The sequence below is a fragment of the Azolla caroliniana genome, unplaced genomic scaffold (assembly GCF_043228905.1).
Source record: "Azolla caroliniana isolate FFs.n. ecotype wild unplaced genomic scaffold, voAzoCaro1.0.p SCAF_7, whole genome shotgun sequence".
NCBI lineage: Eukaryota > Viridiplantae > Streptophyta > Polypodiopsida > Salviniales > Salviniaceae > Azolla > Azolla caroliniana.
This window is the reverse complement of record NW_028230442.1, coordinates 7,051,922-7,076,669: the sequence shown is the minus strand read 5'-3', so window position 1 is coordinate 7,076,669 and position 24,748 is coordinate 7,051,922.

The following is a 24,748-nucleotide window of genomic DNA, read 5'->3' as shown; positions in this document are numbered from 1 at the left end:
TTACGTCTCGTTTCTCTCTTCCTCGCTTCTACGTGTCGGTGAATCTTTCTCTCTCTCTCTCTCTGTATCTCTCTCTCTCGCTCCTCGGTCCAAGACCCCCGTGGTCCCGCCCCTTTCTACTCGTACGTGTGTAACAACGCGACACCGGAAACTAATCCGGAGTAGTGATGTAGTCTTCAATGAAGAATCTATCTTCTCTTAGCAGAACCATCAAAAATAGTTGATAAAAATGTATCCTTCGAAGTCGACAGAGATGTTGTAGAAGGACCATCCCACCCAACCGACTCAGAGATTCGATCAACAATCGAACTTGACCAAGCCAACAACATACCTGCCAACTCCGAATCGGTAGGAAGTCCACTAGTCAAACTCGAAGACAAATCCATTAAAGACAGCGCCGATTCGAAAATAGTCGAAGAAGGCAAAGTGAACAAGATGCGAGTAGGAAACAGAACCGAGTCGACAAAGTCCATAGGGGAGGACAACGTGACACCACCGAAATCCCAACTTGGGGGCGGGTCACCTAACAATCCCGACACAAATGGTTCAAAAAATACCGATCGCCCAACAGAACCGATCGGAGAATCCAAACCACTTATCTCGGCACCCAGGAGATCTAGACGAGCTCAAAGGTCAACAGAGTTTTTTCAACCGCACCTCGACTACGTCAACTACACCAATGCAGGCGAACCAAGCACTCATGAAGAAGCTATGGCCGCAACGGATGCCGAAACATGGCTCCAAGCCATGAAATCCGAAATGGACTTGATTCACAAGAATCAAACATGGGAGCTGGAAGAAAGCCGCTACCTTGCAAATAGGTTTTCCGATACAAATATGTATCTGACTCAAAGAAACCCAAGTACAAAGCTCGGCTTGTCGCGAAAGGGTTCAAACAAGAACACGGGGTAGGACTACGACGAGATATTCTCACCAGTAGTCAAGATGACCACCCTCCGACTCTTACTAGGAGTTGTGGCGACAGAAGACCTAGAGCTAGAGTAGTTGGATGTAAAGACGACATTCCTACACAGAGATCTGGAAGAAGACATCTACATGTCTCAACTGGCAGGCTTCACGGCGACAGTAGAGGAAAGTCACATTGTATGTAGACCAAAGAAAAGTCTTTATGGCTTGAAACAAGCGTCGAGGATGTGGTACCAGAAGTTCGACTCTACATTAGGCAGCTTGGATACCACCGATTCAACTCCGACCCATGTATGTATGTTTGGCAATTGGCTGATGAGTCTAGGATTTATCCAATCCTATATGTCGACTACATGCTGATTGCAGGAAGCAATCAAGCAAAGATCGGAAAGTTGAAGTGGAGCCTTCACGACAAGTTCACGATGAAGGAACTTGGACAAGCTCGTCACATACTGGGCATGAGGATCACGCGAAATTGGACGACCAAGACTCTCCGACTCTCCCAGTCCGACTATATCTAGAAGGTGTTGAGGCGCTTCAACATGCAGAATGCGAAGCCAACAGCAACACCGCTTCCGACGTCGATCCGACTATCAAACAAGGACTCTCCTTAAACAGACAAGGAGAGAGAGCTTAATGGAAAGATGCCCTACGTATCGGTAGTAGGAAGTATCATGTACGCAATGGTGGCGACCCAACCCGACCTAGCCTATGTCGTAGGAGTGGTCAGCCGGTACGTGTCAAAACCAGGACAGAAGCATTGGGAGGTTGTCAAGCATATCTTCAGGTACCTGAGAGGGTCCGAAGATACACAACTGAATTTCGGTTTGACAACCTCAACCAAAGTCGAAGGCTACACTGACTCTAACTATGCCGAAAATATGGACAATGAAGTCAACATCAAGCTATATTTTCACCTATGGTGGCAGTCCGATATCATGGAGGTTGAAGCTTCAAGAGTGCACGACCCTGTCGACCGCAAAGGCCGAGTACATAGCAGCATCGAAGGCAGCGAAGGAAGCAATTTGGTTGCACTGACTGTCTGCCAACTTCTCATCTACAAGCCGAATCGACCGACCAACGTTGACCATCTATTGCGACTCGTAGAGCGCAATTCACCTCATTAACAATCTCGTCCATCACGCAAAGACGAAGCACATTGAGGCACGATATCATCACATCCAGGAGCTTATAACTAAGAAGAGGTTCGAAATCCGGAAGATCGACACTGAGGTGAACATCTTTGATTGCCTAACAAAGCCACTCCCAGATCAATGCTTCAGAGCACTGAGGACAAATATGGGACTACGACAAGCGACCGAGCAGAAGAAAGCCAAACGAGGAGCATAATGTAAGAGTCGACCAAATCAATCATAATAATGAGCCATGCTAGGCTCGACACAAACCTCATCTATGCCGACTCGATTATATGCCGATCGCTTGTAACATAAATCCAAATTAGTGTTGTAATCTAGGTTTACGGGGGAGACAATCCCAAACACATCTACATGTAGGAAAGAGTAGTCCTTTTAAGGGGGAGTTTGTTGGCATAAAAGACCGACTCCTTCCACTTTGTATCCTAGTGTGAACTCGTCCATATAGTTAGGGCTTAATATATAAGCAATAAGCTAATGTTGTAAAGAAGAGATCACTTGACCATCCTGTACATCGAGTCTGTGTGTGTGTGTGTGTGAGAGAGAGAGAGAGAGCAGAAATAAATAGAGCTTCCGTTAAAGCTTTATCTATGTGTATCTATCATTTGTTTATATCTTCTTGCCTTCCCACCGTGTTGTTTGCTGAGCATAACTGACAGGTCCTCACATACGTTTTCGCGCATATATGTCTTTCACTAAATGGAGAGTGTGATGTATGCACATATCCATCAAATATATGGTGATGGTGATTTGCACAATTATGGATGTAAGGCCACAAATTAATACAAGCGGTGGTGTTTTTGTGTGCAAACATAAAGTACTCAAATACATGTCAAAAGCATCATGGTGGTGAACTCATGTGTTTTGAGATGAGTCACTTCAAATGACATAACCTACAGGACAATTTGAAACAATTGTTCAAAAGATAACATGATGCCCATTCTCTATTCCTAACCTAAATTTTCTTAAGAATAGCTCTTCATGGTATCGTTACACTCATAGTTAAATGCATGTGAATAATGTAGGGTTAAACATGAAAATGAACGGTAAAAAATAGAGTTGAGTGATGGTGGGGAGATGGAAATTACAAGAACGATCATGAGGAAGTGTAATTGGAAAAAGAAAAAATAGTTTTGTGTGAAACTTTAAGCGAGCCCTAAAGTAAGAATCCCTAGGGTGTAGACATGCACCTCATGATGACCATTGCATCCTATAGAATCGGCCAAGAGATGGCTCAATTGAGGGGAGAGTGGAATACACAACACAATTTGCAAAAGGGCCATGGGTTGAGCATGTGTTATTAGTGCAAACACGCCCGACCCCGTGCACAATGATAATTACCATTGTTACAAGTTACAACTATTTCATACAATAGAAACATGTCATGCAAACATAAAGAAGAAAGAAAGGAAAAAATATGAAATACAAACCTTTTCATTTCTAAAAGACTCTCCATTTATTGGTTTTCAAGATCATGATAATGCACGCACCTATCATTCCTTCTATCCAATCACATTAGTCCCTTTCTAACATTAGTGACATACCCTTCGCTTATGTTCTGTAAATATCAGTGCCTACCCTCGCCTATGTTATGTGTGCATAACAAAGAGGTATTCTACATGCCCTTGTTCTTCATATGCTTGAAGTTGGGGGGTTTTGCCATAACCACTTTTCTTGTCTTCCTCCCTCACATTGTGTGTTTTGGCCTTACTACATGCAAAGAGACTAACAAACCCTACTAGCAAAGCAATACTTCTAACAAAGGCGACAAATGAAGTCTAGCAATGATGGTAATTAATGAAGCTAATAACAAAGGCAATCAAATAAAACTACCAACAAATGCTACCTACAAAGCTTACTCCCAAGTCTACTTAGGATAACACCATATTTTACTTCCAAAATTGATTGGGACTAACAATGAGGCTTAGGTACAAATCTACATATCTCAAAGGGTTTGACAAGTTATCTTCATTGGTGTACATCCCTTGTGATCCTAGTCACTTTTCAACATCTTCCAACAGATTTTTGCAAAATATTAACAAAGGATTTTCTTTGAAGTTGAATTGTTTTGATGCTTAACCAAACCGACAACCCCCAAGCAAAGGACATGTGACAAACGTAAAATGCCATCATTGTTCCATACCACCAAATATTACCTTATGGTATACCTTGGATGTTGAATAACGGATCCAACGAAGAGAGCTTAGCCTTGCTAATAGAATATCGAAAACATCTCAAAATGTCATAAAGAATGGGGTATATATTCCCCTTTATATAGCTCAATACCTAAGGCTCCCTAACCACTACATGTTCCCATATGTCATAGGTCCATATGGGTTTGTTCCAAATCCCGGGATAACCGGTTTTGCAACAATCCTACCCTTGACCCATTAAAATTAGCCATAGAATTTGTTTGTAAGGTTATGACCATAACAATAGGACCTATATCCTTTTCACCATGTAGTCTTCATATCGAGTTCAAGTTCTCTGAGTGATGTATGAAACCACATTACTTTTGAAGTTTTCGAACTATATCCTTGTATTTAATCAACATAAACTCATGCATATCAAATTACCCCCTATTCCTTTTATGATGGGCTAAAGCACACATGATCGTTGCCTATAGATTAAGCAAATAGTTCAAAAGCCAATGATTCCATTGGTTGAATGATTTGGGATTCTTTGCACCCATCCCGCTAATTTGCATGTATGTAATTTATTGGGCCTTTTCACATGTTAAATCTTGGTTTTACACTTATGGAATAAGCTTGAGCATTGAAACATAATGATATTCATTTATGTATTGCTCATAACTAGTGGAAAATACCACTCTTAAATTCAAATCCCTATAAGCAAGAAATAAAATACACTCACATATATCATAGGCTATAGCTATATGTGGACCTTGAGACAAAAGGCAAGAGTCTAGAAAAGAAAATGAAGAGTACATGTAATTTAATCTTATGCATTGAAGTTTTTTGAAAAATGAGAAAATATAGACATAGAGGAATCTTTATGTTAGATGTAAGGATTTAATTTAAGCATGATTATATGCAAAATAAAATTACCACCATGATGTTTTGTATGTATATAGGATTGAAGATTAGACGTGTTCATTACAAATGCATGACAAGACTCAAGCACGCTTGAAGATGCTATGAATCATCGAATGGGGTATATATATGATGCACAAACAAGTAGCATCACTACCAATACGCAATATAACATATTATAATTGTGAATAGTGTTTGGAGAGAAAGGAAATAACTCCGCAATGGTGATGTTTATATCTCTTGTAGCAGAATTAACATATGTTTGAATCCTGAAAAAAGTTGTGCGAAATAAGCTCCTTAATTCAAATGGTCATTTTAACCTTTGAGGGTGATGATAAAACCTACTTATAAATCTTATGTTTGCGTAAGCACGCCCTCCCTTTTCGTACATTTGATGCTTTGACGTATATCCCTATAGATTTCATAAAGGGAGGAAGATGAATTCCCTCCATTCATAGACGTATCATTTTGGTGAAGTTCATCTCACTTTTTAAATATTCTAAATATTATAGTGAGTGAAAAACATAATTCATGAAGGTTTCTAGTCATGTTTGAAATGAAAATTTTGAACTTGCCCATTAGAAAAGGAACGACACCTATAAGAAATTGGCACAAACCTCACTCTCTTTCTTTTTCTCATATAGGATTTGTCATAGGAGTAGCCTATTTTGGATATCTAATACAAAGCTAGGGTTGAAATTCTTCCTTTAAAACATTTTGGTTGCACCATATTTAAACTCTCGTTCATTACATGTCACATAGGTGTATGAAATTGACACTATAGTCTAAAACTATTGACAACCCTCTCTCTCTCACACCTCTCTATTACATACTTCATACATATCCTTTTAGTTCACTAGATGCCACTGTGGAATGTAGGGGTTAGACCTAGTCTCTCTTTTTCTCTCTCTCAAAAGCAAAGTGTATATAAAACATCAATAGTGAGGATGTTGAAAAGCTAAAACCTTAATGAGTTGTGAGACTAAGTGACATAAAGACGACAACTTAGAGAACGAAATGCTAATCGAGCTTAATTGCAATTAAAAATTCTTTTAGCCTACTAAACTATTTTTGGTACTAAATAGAGACCATGAAAAAACCCATTTCTCATAGTCTGATTGTGAAACAAAACCCAATAATCACAACAAATAGACATACCTTATATTATTGGGAGGGTAAAACATTGCCCCACAAGCAATAACACATTAAAAAGGGTGGCAACATTTTCCCAATTAGCAATGTCCAAAGTTGTGACGTAAGAGTTCGAATGGTTTTAGTAGTTGGGCATGTAAGGAAGTTTTGCTCTATAATCATTGTATAGAAAAAATATGCCATATTTGAAATGGGTTGCCATTTTAAGGTCTCCACCTAAGGCAACTAGCCCATTGTTGTTTGTCAAACAAACACTTTTAGACATAATGGAAGATAATATTACAATTTACAGTCTTATATCCAACACTCATTGCCATGATCATATCCATCGGATAATGTGTCATTTATATGACTCCTTCACCTCTAACGTGTGAGCAAATATGCGTGGAAGAACATTTGAGGACCTATCAGTTATGCACAACAAACAACTTACACGGATATGTAGCTAAAAGAATAGATAGACATGAAGTTAAGCTTCAATGGTGATCCTCATTATTCTCCGTGTTTCTCTCACTCGGAGACTCATGATACAAGATGATCAAGCAACATGTATTACAAAGTTAGGTTTGGGCTTATATACTCAAGCCCTAACTATTGGACCTGTTCACACTAGTAAGGATACAAGGTGGAAGGAGTCAACCTTTTATGTCAACAAACTCCCCCGTAAAAGAACTGCGCATTCTAATTGCAATTGTATGGGGTTATCTCCCTCGTAAACCTAGATTACAATTTCAATCTAAAATTATGGTTACAAGTCGTTCGGCACATAGCCGAGTCCGCAGAGATAAAGTTGGTATCTAGCCTGATTCGGCTAGTCATCCGGTTCGGCTCTTTGAATCGGTAAGATCTTCGACTTACCTTATGCTCCTTATTCGTCTTTCTTCTACTTGATCTCTTGTCATAGTCCCATCTTTGTCCTAAATGCTCCGACACATTGATTTGGGAGTGACTTTGTCAGGCAATTGACAATGTTCACCTCGGTGTCGATCTTCTAGACTTCGAGCTTCTTCTCGGTTACAAGTTCTCCGATATGATGATATCGCACCTCAATATGCTTTGTCTTCGCATGATAGACATAATTATTGATGAGGTGTATTGCACTTTGTGAGTCGTAGTAGATGGTCGACGCTAGATGGTCAATTCGACTTGTTGCTAAGAAGTCGGTTGACAGTCGGTACAACCATATTGCTTCCTTCGTTGCCTCTGATGATGTTATGTACTTGGCCTCTATGGTCGACAAGGCCATGCACTCTTGAAGCTTCAACCTCCATGATATAGCGTTGGTGCCATAGGTGAAAACATAGCATGATGTCAACTTCTGATTGTCCGAATTCCCGGCGTAATTGGAGTCGGTGTAGCCTTTGACTTCGGTCAGGTTTGCCGATCTGAAAGTCAATTGTGCATCTTCGGTCCCTCTGAGGTACTTGAAGATGTGCTTGACGACCTCCCAATGCTTTCATCCTGGGTTTGACATGTACCATCTGACGACCCCTACGACATAGGCAAGGTCGGGTCTAGTCGCTAGCATCGCGTACATGATACTTTCTACGGCCGATGCGTAGGGTATCTTTCCATTAAGCTCTTTCTCCTTGTCCGTCAAAGGAGAAAGTGTTGGCTTGGAATTTCCCATGTTGAAGCGTCTCAGCATCTTTCGGATGTAGTCAGACTGGGAGAGTTGAAGAGTCTTTGTCTTCTGATTTCGCTCTATCGTATGCCTAGTATATGTCGGGTTTGTCCAAGTTCTTTCATCGCAAACTTGTCATGAAGACTCTGCTTTAGCTTTCCGATCTCAACTTGATTACTCCATGCAATTAGCATGTTGTCGACGTATAGGATCAAATAGATCTGGGACTCGTCGATCAGTTGCTAGTATATAGGCATGGGTCGAAGTCAGACCAGTTGTAGCCGAGCTGTTGGATGTAGGAGCCAAACTTCTGGTACCACATCCTCGGTGCTTGTTTTAAGCCATAAAGGCTTTTCTTCAAACGACATACGAGGTTACTTTCTTCCACTGTCACCGTGAAGCCTACCGATTGAGACATGTAAATGTCTTCTTCCAGATCTCCGTGTAGGAAAGTCGTCTTGACGTCTAGTTCCTCCAACTATAGGTCTTCTGTCGCCACGACCTCGAGTAGGAGTCGAGGGGTGGTCATCTTGACTACTGGAGAAAATATCTCGTCATAGTCGACTCCATGTGGGTTTAGGGTTTAGGGTTGACGTAGTCAAGCCCGGTTGATAGAACTCTATCGGCCTTCGATTTTGTCCAGATCTTCTAACTGTCATAATGATCAGTTCGGATCCTTCGATTGTCTCTTTCAGCCGACCGACATTTGTTGAATCACTTATGTCAGGAGTCCTTTCGGATGACTCGCCCTTGTAATAGGAGATCATTGATGTCATGTCATCCTCTCCTGCTTTGAGATCGAGTGACTTGAAGGTAGGAGTCTTAGCTGACTCCTTTCGGCTTTGGCCCTTGGCTTGTTTGTCAGCCGAGTCGACTTTGTTGTTGTTGGGTCACACCTTGTTGACTTTACCTTTTTCAACTCTTGTCGATTTTGCTTTGTCTTTGATGTCCTTGTCTTTGTGTTCGATTAGTGAACCTCCTACCGATTTGGAGCCAGTGAGTGTGTTGTTGGCTTGGTCGAGTTCAACTGTTTGTCGAATCTCTGATTCGGCCCGGTGGGTCGGTCTTTCTACGATGTCTCTATTGACTTTGAAGGAGACCTTCTTACCAACTATCTTCTGTTTTTTCCTCGCAGAGCGAATAGAGTCTTCATTGAAGACTATGTCACTACTCTTAATCAATTTCCAATTCTCTGGGTCCCATAGCCTGTAACTGAATTCCCCATCGGTTCCATAACCGAGAAATATGCATTTTGTTGCATGGGGTGCCAACTTGGTCCTTTTCTCCCTGGGGATGAATGTGTAGGCTTCACATCCGAATATACGAAGCCTATCGTAGGTCGGTCGTTTTCCTGACCATATTGCCTATGGCACTTCGAGCCTGATTGCTTTCGACGGTGACAGGTTGATCAAATATACTTCCGTCTGCAATGCTTCGGCCCAGAAATCCAACTTCAGTCCAACTTATTGGAGCATTGTCATCACTCTATTGGATTTTTTTGTTGATTTGTTCAGCCACTCCATTTTGCATGGGTGTGTATGGAACAATCTTTTGATTCCGGATCCCTTTGTCAGACAAGTACTGTTTGAAGGCTCAGGAGGTGTATTCTCCTCCATTGTCAGATCGGAGTGTCTTCACTCTGTATCATGACCGGTTCTCCACTTCAGTTATCCACCGAGTGAAGACCTCGAGCGCTTCATCTTTCGACCTAATCGAATAGGCCCAAACTTTCCGTGTACAATTATCTACAAATGTGATGAAGTACCAGGAGCCTCCTAGTGATCTCTTAGACATAAGCCCACAAATATATATGTGCACGAGCTCTAGGGGTTATCGTACCATTTCGTAATGGAGAGAGTGCGGACTTCGGGTCTATTTCCCATATCCACAATGCTCGCATAAGTCCGTCTTTGCTTGGAGTTTAGGAATGTAGCCAACCGCCATTAGCCGATATAGGCCGGCTTGAGACATATGGCTGAGTCGGCCATGCCATAGGTTCGGGTCAGTCTTTTCAGCTACGTTCACAACCCCTTCTAGATTGATCACCATCATTAGGTACAAGTTGTTGTACTTGTGCCCACTTCCTATCTTCAGGTTTCCACGGTTGATCATCCATGTCGACTCACTCAGAGTCATTCTGTACCCGTCTTTGGCTAACATGCCAATGGAGACCAGACTCTTTTTTCAATGCGGGTACATGTTGAACTTTGTGTAGGACTATCGTGTTGCCATTTGACAATTGAATTGGTACTTCACCAATTCCTGCAAGTTTGCACTCCTGCACATTGCCTAGTCGAACTATGTCGTTGGCTTCAACTGAATAGTTAGAAAACCATTCGATGTTTGGGGTTACGTGAAATGTCGCATCAGAGTCCAACAACCACGTATGTGCATCTTGTGCATTGTAGAGGACTTCGTCGATCATTGAGTCCTACAAGGAGAAAATTTCTCCCGATCGGGTGTCGGCAACATTGACTTGGTTGCCGACTAGAGAGTGGTTCAAGTTAGACCGTCCTCAATTCCGCTCAGATCACCGACTACTCTCTTTCCTCTTGATCGACCAACAATCAAAAAAATTATGACCAAGTTTTTTGAAGTGGTGCAAAAGTCGCCTAGTCGATTGGTTCTCGACTTCGACCATTGTCAGTCTCCCCTTGTTTTCGATTGACTATTATGTCAACCAATTCTGTCAATTTGTTCTTTCGATTTACTCGGTCAGTTGATCAACTTAATCAAGTGGTGGGCTTCTGCATATTCGTCGATGGTGAGTCCCATTGATTTTTGCCGAATATCCTCAGTGAGGACTTGGCCGATCATCTCATCTAAATTTAGGATCGAACGGTGTCGCGTTGTTACGCGCGTGCGTGGAGAACAAGGTAGGACCACCGGGGTCTTGGACCGAGGAATAGGTGAGAAAAGAGAGAGAGAGAGAGACACGCTCACACACGTATAGACAAAGAAGCACACGGGAATGCGGCCCAACAACACAGGAGATAGAGTATAAGAACACTAGTGTATGTATATAAATATATGTATGCAGACGACTCGAACGGTTACAGCCGATCAGGTCAGCGAGATGGATATCGACGCCTGATCACCCACGCACACAAGGGAGCAAGATGGAGATTCTACCGGACGCACACAGGCGTTCCACGGAGCAGGATCAGCCTCTCGAGAACCTGCGCAAAAGAAAGCTATGGAGAACGACAGAGAAGAAGAGCTCGGTCCCAGTCCGACAACACTTCGTCCTCTCAAGCGCCCCCCCTGCTCTCCCCGTCTCCCTCTCTTTTATAGCTCAAGGAGGGAGGCCGTTGACCCGTTTACATCACATTAATTCTCTGTCCTTTCGGAGAGAGATACTCCTCGATTCTCCCTATAGAATATTGCTACCTAGGATTCGACTTTTGTGCCTACCTATCTACTATACAACAAGGGGCGTGCCCACGTGAAAGGGCCAGTTCACGCACGCTATACACGGTTTGCGCTTGGGGACGGTTTTCTTCACGACATCCGCCCCCACCTAACCGCGCATCCACCGGTATGCGCCAGAATTGGGTTCCTACTGGAGAAAACCGGTCCTTGCTTTTATTCCTCGTTTACCGGTTCGTCCTCCGCCTCGGGCTACTCGTCGTTGTTGTCCATGCCTCCTAGCTCCGGCTCACCATCGTGTCGTTTCTTGAATGCTTTGATCCTCTTCCCCGCTATCAGTATCACCATTCTCGTACCGTCGAGCTCCACGAGATGGTACGTCCCATTGTCGTTGGCGCCTGTTACTACGTAAGGCCCGAACCACCTCCTCGCAAACTTCCGCGTGGCCTTGTGCTGATTGTCGAGGCTGCTATTGTAGACTAGCACCCAGTCGCCTTCCTCGATCTTCCTTGGCCGAAGCCGGTGTGTTCGGTCGAATCGGGCTTTGTTCCTTATCCTCGCTACTCGAAGTTTCTCCGCGGCTCGCTCTACGTCCTCCAGCCTCCGCTTGAGCTGTCGAATCCGCGCCGCCAACAATTCCTCCTGGCTCATCTCATCCCTCCAGTCCACCGTGGCCCACAAGGAGATCGTTCGCTCTGTTGGCATGATCGGCTTCTGTCCGAACATAAGCTCTGCCGGCATGAACCCGGTTATCGAACTGTGCGTAGTCCGGTCCGCCCACAAGGCATAAGGTAGCAGTCGTGGCCAGTTCCCGACTTGGCCTCCGCACGCCCGTACTAGCGCTTTGACAATCGGCCCATGTCCACACTCTACCTTCCCGTTTGCCTCCGGATTGTACGTTGTGGTGAGCGAAAGTTTGACTCCTAGCTTGTCGAACAGCTCTTCGGCCTCTTCTGCGTCCAACTCACCACGGTCAGCCACGATCTTCCCTACGCACCCATATTGACATACCACGTCCTCAATCAAAAACCAGCACACGGCTGCAGTCGTCTTGTTCTGCAGGGCTCGGCCTTCAACCTGGTTCGTTAGATCCTCCCGAGCCAGCACCAGATACCGCATTTATCCTACCCCCATTGGCATCGTCGCCAAATCCACCATCCACTTGAAGTGGACGGTCGGAGGATAGGTCGGGTGAAGCTCGTCCCAGTGTCGGATCATGGAGTGCACTTGACAGCTTTCGCAAGTCGTCACGAACCGATGCACGTCCCGGTATAGTCCCGGCCACCAGTACTTCCCCTTTAGCTTTTCGAACATGGCCCATGTTCCACGGTGTCCAGCCCAAGGATTATCGTGGTACGCCGCCAGCAAATCCTCCTGTTCCTCCTTCTTCGCCACCACTCGGAGTGGGATGTCGTTCCTCTTCTTCGGGTGCTTCCATATGTACCCGTCTCGGAGAAAGAATCAGTACGCTTTCTTCCGAATCCGGTTGGCCTCATCCTTTGTCCATGCCGCGTCCGGTGTCATTGTTTTCAGGAACCCGCCGATCTGCAGCCACTCCCCGTTGTACTTGCTCTCGTCGAAATCGTTAAGCATTGAAGTGCATTCCCTGCCGGTTGTTACGTAAGCCGCCTCGAAGAAGTCCATGCCGACTTCCTCGTCCTCCGAAACCATGCCGCCCTCGTTTTTGAACCTCACCCTTGAAAGCATGTCGGCCATGGCATTGTCTTTCCCAGAAATGTGTCGTATTTCCGGATTCAAGGACTTGATGTATGCTATCCACCTGAGCATTGCCAGGTTCGGCGTCGCGCATCCGGAAACCATGCCAAGAATTGGCAGGCAGTCCATCTCGATAATTACCTCTGTCCCGATCAGGTAGTCTTTATCTGCCTTTACCGCCGAAACGATACCCTAGAGCTCGCGTTTAACCTGGGCGTATCCTCGTTGTCGCTCACTGAGGACCTTCGCGCCGAACCGGATCAGGAAATGCATGCCGTCTTCGTCCTCTTGGTTGACGACCCATCCAATCCCAGTCGGACTCGTGTCTACCGTTACGTAAATTGGAGTGTCCTTTCCGTAGATAGCCTTTCGGAGTGCCGGAGTTGCGGCAAGTGCTTCCTTCATCTTTCGGACAGACTCTGTATGCTCGTCTCTCCGCTCGAATTTTCGCCCCTTTTTCAGCAACCCGTATAACGGCTCCGCGACGTGGGCGTAATGCGGGATCCATATGTGGTAGAACGCACATGCTCCCAAGAACCTCTGAACCTCCGTGACCGAGCTACAGTCATGCTTCATCGCGGAGATGGCCTCTACCTTAGCAGGAGACGGTTTCCGGCCGTACGACTCGCATAGGTGTCCGACGACCATGATCTCTGATTGCCCGAAGGTCGATTTTTCCCTGGAGAAGGTGAGCCTCGCGCCCTCTAACCTCTACAGCACCTTCTCGCAGTCATCGATGTGCGTCGCCACGAATTTCCGGCACCCGTCCGGTCCAATCGTCTCGTCCTTTTCCTCCACCGAGCATCCCTTGATCGGGACGTCGTCCAAAAACGACATGGTGATGTCCAGGATACAATCCCTCAGCACCTTGTTCATTGCGTTCACCATGTGAGCCACCGAGTTCGTCCCTCCTTGCGGTAGGGTACACATCCGTACTAGACCGAGAGGAGTTCGCATTGTCATGATGTCTCTGCTCTCTATGGCTAGCTGGAACTGATCGTACCCCGAGTAGAGATCACTGACCGAGTAAATCGACCTTCCGGCGAAGGCCTCCGCGAACTCGTCTATTGTCGGTCTGATTCCTGCGTTTCAAATGGTCACCTTGTTGACCGGCTACAGGTCTTGAATAAAGCGCAGCGTGCTGTTCTTCTTTGGCACAGTAAACCACCGATTCAAGTATGGGGCACTCGACGGTTCGAGGATGCCCATCTCGACCTTCCGCTTTAACAGCTCCATCAACTTCGGGATGTGAGCTCTGGGTACTGGAATCGGTTTGAGACTCCACGGCACATGCAGCACCATGAATATCACCATCGGTTCCACGACTGTCGGGTCTATGCACCCGATCCCCTCCAGTGAGAATGCGAAAGCCTTCCCGTGCCTTCCGAGCATTCCCCGAAACCGGTCCTCTTCCGCCAGCAGTAGGAAGCCGCCCCCACCGATTTTGAGCTCACGTAGCGTTATGTCGGTGAACGTGTGTCTTATGCGTGCCAGATTTTGTAAACTCGGGTCCGACGCAACCCCCTTTATTCGCAACTCGCTGCCCTCCGACAAGGGAGCCGCGACTGGCCTCACCTTCCGGTCCACAGTCTTGTACCTCGTGTCCACCCGGGCTGTCCGATCCGACTCGAGCCCTCTACTGAAGTCCGCGATGACTTCGTACATCCTTTCCGAACATACCGGAATCGTCCGGTCCTCTTTAAGGACTCCTCCGACTACCTCTCGCAGCTCCCCCAAGGTATCGTCGAAAGAGACCGCCTCCACGGCTCCGTTGATTTCCTCTCCAAGGCCGAGGATACCACATGCCCGAAGTCGCTCCTCCGCCCTTTTCTTCTTCCAGCCAACGATGTCGACTATCGTACACCCTCCGTTGTCAGAGAACCAAAATTTCCTACTTATAGTACAGGTCTTCTTCGCTATCGTACACTTGTGGGGTTTTCCCGGAGTGTCCAGACTATCGTAGCCCCACGCCTTGATAGCCCTCTCTAAAAATCCTCTCAGCTTTCGCCCCCGAGGGTCTCGCGGTTCCGCTCATGGTTCGGTCTCACCGTCAGGAACTGGACCAAGTGACGCCCATCTTGGCTCTTGACCCTTGCATAGGCCGAGCTGTTGTCCAACACCTTGGTCTCCATCCGTGCTGCCGTGATGTACGGTTCTCCTAGTATAACCGGATGTGAGGACGTCTCCTGCACGAAGAAGTGCTGGTCAATCTCGACATCGCCGATCTTTACTCGTACATTCGGGCAGGCTCCATGCAGTTCTTCGGTGGCACGCGTCGCTGCCCGTTGTCCACCCGTGCTTGGTGTTGATCGGTCATTTCCCCTTCTTGTAGAAGTCCATGGACATCAAATTGATTTCTGAACCGTGGTCCACCAACGCCACCACCGGTTCATGAACATCTCCGATCTTCACGGAGGTCTCCGTGGTCGCTCTGGCCCAGTGCGGCCGCGAATAGTGGCTCTCTGCCAACTCGTCTTCCAACGCCATGTCCTCTATGTGCGTCGTCCACACCTCCACCGGCTTCTCCGGTTCTGACTCCGTCGACAGCCTCTTCCTCTTCACCAAGTCTACGATGGAGTCGTGGAACTCCTTCTTAGCGATCCCGAGCACTTCCCTCAGCGACAGTTCCACCTTGCTGTCAAGGATTCGTTCTTCCAGGACCTTTCGCAGGTCCATGGATCTTTCGATTTCTGTGCCCAGCTAGTACCCGCCCTTCTTGGGATTATCCTGGGCGCCGGTTACACCGGCCTCATTCCGCCTTTGCCTGAATCAAGTTTCATATCGTTGCGAGGGTTCGGCCCCTCCGGTTTTTTCTACCCGCTTGTCCTCCACCAGAGCCTCGTAGTTTTGACAAGCGGCTTCGACAAAGCCCGTCTTTTCTTCCACCGGGTCACTCCACCCGGTTACCTCCCAGACTCGTTTTTCCGCGCGGTGTCATGAAGAATTTCGGCCAGAGGCGGAAACCGAGAAACATTGGCTACATCGGCGGGTTGCAGTGTGTGTACGCACCCATGTACATTTAGTGTGAATATCGAGGGCGCCTTTATGGCGTCGAAGAATATGTAAGTCGGGATTTATCACACATTGTAACGCATCCCTCTCCTTGTTCTATAAAAGGAAGGGAACGCCCTTTGTGAAAGGGTTGCCCATTTTGCATTAGAGGGTATACCGTTAGGTTTAGAGTTAGTTTCTTCTTCTTCTTCTTCTTCTTCTTCTTCTTCTTCTCCCCCTTTGTGTTTGTTTAGGGTTTGCTTCTGCTCATCTCCTGCGCAAGACCCCGCTCGGCGCAACGAGCCCGTGAGCTCCCCGACCGGCGGCTTGGCAGCTGACGACTACTGTAACCTACCTTGGTCCGGCTCGACGCCGGGAATGTATTCTTCCTTTTATATATATATATATATATATATATATATATATATACGTTGCGTCTATCTGTGTATATTCGCGTCTCTGTTGGTGTCGGGTGCTTCCCCTTTCTTGCATTTCCTGTACATAAGGGCGTGAGTAGGGTCGGCATGTGTGTGTGTGTGTGTGCGTGTGTGTGTGTGAGTCGGTGTTAAGCGCGCGCTCCCTCTCTCTCTCTCTCTCCCTTCGGTAGCTTTCGGTGTTCTTCTAGGATCCCCCGGAAACGGTGAAGCGCGACTTCCTACGCTCCGTCACTCCCTAGTCCAAGACCCCCGTGGTCCCGCCTTTCTCCACGCACGCGCGTAACAACGCGACATCTTTGGTGAACCCGACGTGAAAGGCGGCAAGGGAGGATGGAGTCGAAGACGACGACCTTGCGGAGATGGTGGCCGAAGTGGTGTTGGAGTCAGCACGAGTGGTGATAAGGCGAGAAGCAGCGCAACAAGCGGTTGAGCGAGTGGTCGAAAGAGTCGGCCGTTTCAACAGGGACAAAGTCCCATCTTACTTGGAAGCCTACAACGCGGAAATGGAGGAGTGTGGCGTAGACGAGGCGTTAAGGTTGGAGTTCTTCTGTTGGGTCGTAGTTGTCCGGATGCATGCGGAAGTAAAGGAGCTCCGTGAGGCTCATGGTTTGTGGGAGGCCTTCGAGGAGGCGCTCCTGAAGGCATACAGAGGACGGCGGAAGAGCCAGGGACGACATGATTTCGACCAATGGGTAGCATCGGCAAAGACCCACCGGGGCGCGACGAAGGCGTTCCGAGAGTTCGAGCGATGGCTTGCTCGGCTCCCGGAGCGGGAACAAGGTTTGGTGGGGGCGGACAAGGTCCTATTGTTCGTCAGGTCGATCGACCGAGCGGAACAGGAGGCCATCGGGATTGAGCTCGAAGATGATGACGGGGCGAATGGGCTTACGGAGGACTGGTCGAAGGTCGGAAGGGTGTGCCAACGGCTAGACAACGAGTGAGCCGAGAAGGCTAAGAGGAAGGGGCGCGACGGCGTGCCATCACAGCGGGAAGAAGCCGAATGGAAAAGGGAGTTGGCAAGGATCGGTGTTGGGGCCAGGATTGCGGAGGCGTACGCAGCTCTCGAGGCGATGCTCGAGGAAGAGGAAAGATCAAGGCCGCAAGCCAAGACTGAGGAGACGGACTTGCCCCACGCGACGACGGAAGATCGGTACCACGGGAGAGGGTGCGGAACAAAACGCCCTCTCGACTTGCAGAGATAGAACGGCCAAGGACGAGGCCGAGATACCGATCGCGGAACCGGAACGTTGGGACCAGCGGTTTCGGGCGTGTCAGCCCGAGATCCCGGTCATTGGAGAAGCAAGCCCGGACGGGGCTTGCGCTATCGGTAAGAAGACGACCGCCGACCACGGAGAGCCGGTGGCTACGGACAAGGGCGTAAATCGGACGGGCGATTCTTTGTGTCTTCCCACACTTGCTCCCGAGACGATGGCAGTCGGGCCCGAGTGCCCACGTGAGTCCCAAGCAGAGGAAGGCGGCGGCGAAAGGCCAAGAATCACCGACGAGACGATACGGGGAAGGAGCGAACGAAAGCCCGCGGACCCAATTCCGGAGAACTCGGCATTCAGGCCCGTATGCCCATGCAAGACCGAGGAGATGGATGACGGTACCGAGGAGTCCTGGCACGATGCCAGCGAAGTCGGATGGGAAACTGCCTGCGAGGAGGCCGAGGACGGAAGCGGCACGAGGAAATCGGTATTCCGATACGGGTGGAGCGTGATCCGATCGTGGATTGTTCGATCGGGGCCAGATTCGACATGAAAGTGCCAAAACGGAAGAGGGTGCGGGACGAGCCGCCCTCTTTTACATGGGGAGAAAGACCGATCGGGCGAAGGTCGAGAGATGGAAGGACGAACGGACCCGAGCGAGAACCGGGCGGAGCGAACTCCCGGATGACCATTCTGGGAGGGAGGAAGAGAGCAGCAGGCCTACGAAGAGGCCGAGGACACGGTACGACGGTAACACGGGAGAGGGTGCGGAGTAAACCGCCCTCTCAGCATGTGGAAAGGGACGACCCCGGACAGGGTCGGGAATATGAATCGGAGGCCTACGGAGGATCCTTCACACCGGTTCTAGAGACTTCGGTAGTCGGCAACGCGGTCGACGTAAGACCAAGATACTGACGGTGGCGGCGAGGTGACGAAGGCAAGGGCTACAAATTGGAGGCCTACGGAGGATCCTTCACACCGGTTCTAGAGACTTCGGCAGTCGGCAACGCGGTCGACGTAAGACCAAGATACTGACGGTGGCGGCGAGGTGACGAAGGCAATGGGCGTAAGGAAGTCCGGTCCTACGGGATCCCCACACTTAACCGGAGACTCCGGTTGTTCGGCCAACGTGGCAACGTAAGACCGAGGGAGAAGGAAGGTGGCGACGGGAAACGGGACCAGACTATGCGGAAGACACGAGGAGAGTCCGGGAGGGACTCAAACAGAAGACACCCGAATTTCGGCAAGCATAGAAACGGAGTCCGGTCCTATGGGACCCTCAATCCGATCCGGAGACCTCGGCTGATCGGCCAACGCGGCAACGTAAGACCGATGGAGAAGGACGGTGGCGGCAGGGAACGGGACTCGACGATACGAGGTTTCGGAAGGAGCCGGTAGGGGCAAACACGGGGAGGTGTGTCAGGCCGGAAAGGCACTCCTGGGACAGAACAAGGGTCTCGCAAGTGGCCATTGCGGGCTGGATCGAAGCGTGACTACGGGACGGTGTTCGGCGCGGGCGGGGCCGAACGAAGGAAGCAGAAGACGGCACAAGGGAGGTGCCGGGAACAAGGTGACAAGTGCCTAGTGGACTGCACAAGGTCGAAGTCAAGGGATGGCAAGAGAGGCCGGAGGAGGATCCTCCACACTCGCGTCGTAGATCTTGGGAGCTCCGTCGAAGTAGCGAAGACTGACACGGCAAGCCCGGGGTGACAAACTGGTGGGGGTGAGGGGACGACAGCAAGCGGAAGTCTCAGGACCTACTTCAGCAGCATGAAGACGGGAAGGGCCAAGCGGGCTGCTACGGGGTGTTCCTTGGATGCAAAGGACGCCGGTATGCGGGTGGGCGGCGATGCACGATCAGGTCGGAAAGGGATCCTCCACACCGTTCCGGAGACCATGGCGGTTCGAGCCGACGCAGCGATGTAAGACCATGGAGAAGGAAGGTGGCGGCGAGAGGACGAGGGCAACGCGAAACGACAAGGGACGGGAATCAGGACGACGCGAATGATCAACGGAGGCCAAGCAGGCCACTACGGGCATGCCTCAAGCGGAGGACATCGGGCCTACGGCGGGAAGCGGGGCGTTCATACGGCCGAACAAGGGCCAACGGAAGTACGCGTACTACGAAGATCGCGGCAGAGGGCCCATCAACGGGTCGAACGAGCCTACGGGGAGGCAAGCGCGAAGGAAGACTCGAAGCCGACGGATCGAACCGGCAGCGAGCCGAGATGCGGATCACGGGAGACCGATTTCTCACCGGCCGAAATCTCTCACCCTTCAACCATATTTGGCACGTACCGGTGGACGTGCAGTTAGGTGGGGGCGGATGTCGTGAAGAATTTCGGCCAGAGGCAGAAACCGAGAAACATTGGCTACATCGGAGGGTTGCAGTGTGTGTACGCACCCATGTACATTTAGTGTGAATATCGAGGGCGCCTTTATGGCGTCGAAGAATATGTAAGTCGGGATTTATCCCACATTGTAACGCATCCCTCTCCTTGTTCTATAAAAGGAAGGGAACGCCCTTTGTGAAAGGGTTGCCCATTTTGCATTAGAGGGTATACCGTTAGGTTTAGAGTTAGTTTCTTCTTCTTCTTCTTCTTCTTCTTCTTCTTCTTCTTCTTCTTCTTCTTCTCCCCCTTCGTGTTTGTTTAGGGTTTGCTTCTGCTCATCTCCTGCGCAAGACCCCGCTCGGCGCAACGAGCCCGTGAGCTCCCCGACCGGCGGCTTGGCAGCTGACGACTACTGTAACCTACCTTGGTCCGGCTCGACGCCGGGAATGTATTCTTCCTTTTATATATATATATATATATATATATACGTTGCATCTGTCTGTGTATATTCGCATCTTTGTTGGTGTCGGGTGCTTCCCCTTTCCTGCGTTTCTTGTACATAAGGGCGTGAGTAGGGTCGGCATGTGTGTGTGTGTGTGCGTGTGTGTGCGTGAGTCGGTGTTAAGCGCGCGCTCCCTCTCTCTCTCTCTCTCCCTTCGGTAGCTTCCGGTGTTCTTCTGGGATCCCCCGGAAACGGTGAAGCGCGACTTCCTACGCTCCGTCACTCCCTAGTCCAAGACCCCCGTGGTCCCGCCTTTCTCCACGCACGCGCATAACAACGCGACAACGGTCCGCCTCTTCTTTCCTTAGTCGTGCGTCGGCGAGGCCTTCTAGCATCGTCGGCCAGAACCCGGCTTTGTTCGTCTTCGGGGCCTCCCCACCTCCGGCCTGAATACCAGCTGACGTCGAGTAGTGGATGGTCTCCGCGTGACGAGCCGCTGCCTCCTCCATTAGCCTTTCCATACCTCCTCGCCCGACGTTCAAGTCCAAGGCCCTTCGAGTCTCACTGGCGTGCACCCGACCGTTCCACAGGTACACCACGTTGCTTCTCAACACCTCGGCGAAGTCCCCGCAGTCCTTCCGGATGTGGCCAACCGCGTCACACCACATGCACCTGCTTCCAGCCAGAGGTCGTCGGTCACGGGCTTGTTCGCCACCATCCCTCCGTGCCTGGGCGATCTGGAGATCCTTTACCATCTGTGTCTGTTCCTCCAGAGCTGCTCCCCCGTTCGAGCCCTTGACCATGCCGGTCGAAGCCGATCCGGTCTCGAGCCAATCTCGGGTCTCTTCCCTTCGCGTTGGTGGTGTTGGCTCGAGCTTCCTTGCTGCGACAGAGCCCGCCCCTGTCGATCCTTTGTCAACCCATTCCCGTCGTTTGTCAAAACGGCCACAAACCCTCTTCACCACAGCCCAGTCGGCCGTTAGCCCGTCATCAGTCTCCAATAGGAGGCCTACTTGCTCCCGATCCCGCTCGTCAACTGACTTAACAGACAATAGGACACGACTTGTGTCCAGAATGGTCCGGTCAAGCACCGAGAGGCGCGCGAAGCGTTCCTCAAACTCCCGGAGGAGCACCGACGCGTTCCTTCCTGTGTCAGGGGTCTCCACCCACTCCATGAAGTCCCGCTTCGAAAGTCGAAGCGCGTCTTCAAGCCCGTATTTTTCAAGGAGCCGACCTTCGAACTCCTCCCAGGTCCGGCTCTCGGCCCGTACCTCGAGCACCTCCGTATGGATGCCCGGCATCGCCACTCGAGGGAATCCGGCTAGACGCCTCTCTTCCGGAATGTCCCTCATTACCATCTCAGCCCGGTAGGACGCCAAGTAGTTCGTGGCATCCTTCCCACTAAACCGGTCAATCGTACCGACAACCGCCTCGATAGCCCTATCAAGGGCGTTGGTGCCTTCGCGCGCACTCACTATACGGTCCACAGCCGAAGCCATGGTTTCTGCGAGGTCCGACCCCCTCATCTTCTACTCCTCTGCCGCCTGTTCACGTCGGGTTCACCAAAAGAGATGTTGCGTTGTTACACGCGTGCGTGCAGAACAAGGCGGGACCACCTGGGTCTTGGACCGAGGAATAGGTGAGAAAAGGGAGAGAGAGAGAGAGAGAGACACGCTCACACACGTATAGACAAAGAAGCGCACGGGAACGCGGCCCAACAACACAGGAGACACGAGTGGAGCAGGAGATACAGTATAAGAACACTAGTGTATGTATATAAATATATGTATGCAGACGACTCAAACGGTTACAGCCGATCATGTCGACGAGATGAATGCCGACGCCTGATCACCCACGCACACAAGGGAGCAAGATGGAGATTCTACCGGAAGCACACGGGTGTTCCACGGAGCAGAATCAGCCTCTCGAGAACCTGCGCAAAAGAAAGCTATGGAGTCCCAGTCCGACAACACTTCGTCCTCTCAAGCGCCCCCCCTGCTCTCCCCGTCTCCCTCTCTTTTATAGCTCAAGGAGGGAGGTCGTTGACCCGTTTACATCACGTTAATTCTATGTCCTTTCGGAGAGAGATACTCTTCGATTCTCCCTATAGAATATTGCTACCTAGGATTCGACTTTTGTGCCTACCTATCTACTATACAACAAGGGGCGTGCCCACGTGTAAGGGCCGGTTCATGCATGCTATACACGGTTTGCGCCTGGGGACGGTTTTCTTCACGACAACAGTTGTTGGCAAATGTCGTGTAGAATACCTCCCAATTCGTTGGCAAGCTCGACAAGAGGGCAAGGGCTTTCATTTCTTCTTCGAAGTTAATCCCTTGGGAGGATAGTTCAGACAACACCCGATTGAAGGTGTTGATGTGGGAGGTTTCAGGATCTGACTCTCTTATCTTCATATTGAATAGTTGTCGAATCAATATGAGTTTCGGCGAGGAGGACTTCTTTTCGTACACTACTTGCAACTTCTCCCATAATGAGAAGGTTGTCGTCTCCTTGGCCATACTGAAGTAGACATTCTCGGCCAAATGCATTCGGATGGTGGAGCGTGCAATTTCGTCTAATTATCTCCGCTCTTCAGCTGACATCATAACGGGTTTTTCGTTGTGTCGAATTGCATCTAACTTGTCTTTGTTGTTTTGTTGTTGCCGAGTAGCAGGTTCGCTTTGATACCACTTGTGAGCAGATATGCGCGGAAGAACATTTGAGAACCTGTCGGTTATGCACAACAAACACCTTACACACATATGTAGCTAAAGGAGTAGATAGACAAGAAGTTAAGCTTCAATGGTGATTCTCGTTATTCTCTGTTTTTCTCTCACTCAGAGACTCAAGATACAAGATGATCAAGCAACACATATTACAACGTTAGGTTAGGGCTTATATACTGAAGCCCTCACTATTGGACGTGTTCACACTAGTACGGATACAAAGTGGAAGGAGTTGGCCTTTTATGCCAACATAATGAAGCTCCATCTTCAATCAACTTATCATAAACATCATTAGTCTTTGTCGTGAGGATTGAATTTTGGTTATTAATAATCAGTCTTTACATTGCTCATTTGCCACCAATTTTAGAATAATGTGCAAGAATAGGCAAAGTAGATAAAGGTTCCCAAATTTGATAATATATAAGAGGTATATGAAACATGGTTTCCATTTGGTAGAAAATCGCTCTATTATATGCACTTCTCTTTGTTAAGAAAACGTGAAGAAGGCACTCGGGCTCTTCTTATGTGCGCGGCGGATCGTAGTGTGCTGGATCGTTAGCGTGCTCTAAACAGACAGAGAAAGGAAAGGGGACTTACCTCTGTAGTAGCAAAATGGTTTTCTTCTATTACATGTAGAGCTCAACTTGCTCTCGTCAGTCTTCTGGTCTCTCACTCTCTCTCAGAGTTCTCTACTCACTATTCTCTGTTTTTTCCTTACTACTTACTTCCTATTCACTCTCACTTACTTTTACCTAAGTCATAAGTTATTACACATGCAGCTAATTAGCTGCCAGTAGCTAATTAGCTGTCAGTCGCTAAATAGCTGTTCACTAGCTAATTAGCTGTCACTAGCTAAATAGCTGTTTTACCTTTTTGTTCACTAGTAGCTAAATAGCTACTATAGCTTATTTCTCATAAGCATCACATACCATGTTGAGCTTGCTTCTCAACACTCCCCCTCAAGCTCAACTTATTCTTGCTTGAGGTTCTCTTCAATCTTCTTTTCCATTTTGCTTTTTAGCCATCTCATCAATGTTTACAACTCCCATCATGTTCCGAAACTGTGTATGCTTTTCCACACTCAATCCCTTTGTGAGAATATCAGCAACCTGCTGGCTTGTATTCACATACACCAGATCAACTTCACCTTCCATCACTTTTTCTCTAACAAAGTGATAATGCACCTCAATGTGCTTTGTTCTTGCATGGAACACTGGGTTCTTTGCAAGCTGAATGCTGCTCATATTGTCACACCAGATTGTGACAGCACCATCTATATATACTCCCAGATCAGCAAGCAGTCTTCTGATCCATACTTCTTCACATGTGGCTATTGCAGCCCCTCTATACTCAGCTTCTGTACTGGACAATGCAACAGTAGCCTGTTTCTTGCTACTCCATGAAATTCCTGCACTTCCCAGGGTAAACATGTATCCACTTGTGGATCTCCTGTCTGTTTGGCTTCCAGCCCAATCAGCATCTGTATATCCTTCCAGATTTATGTCTAGATCAGCCCTGTAAAATAGTCCAAAGTTCTGAGTTGCTTTTACATACCTCAGAATCCTTCTGATGCAGTCCAAATGTGGCTTTGTTGGCTGTTGCATAAACTGGCTGAC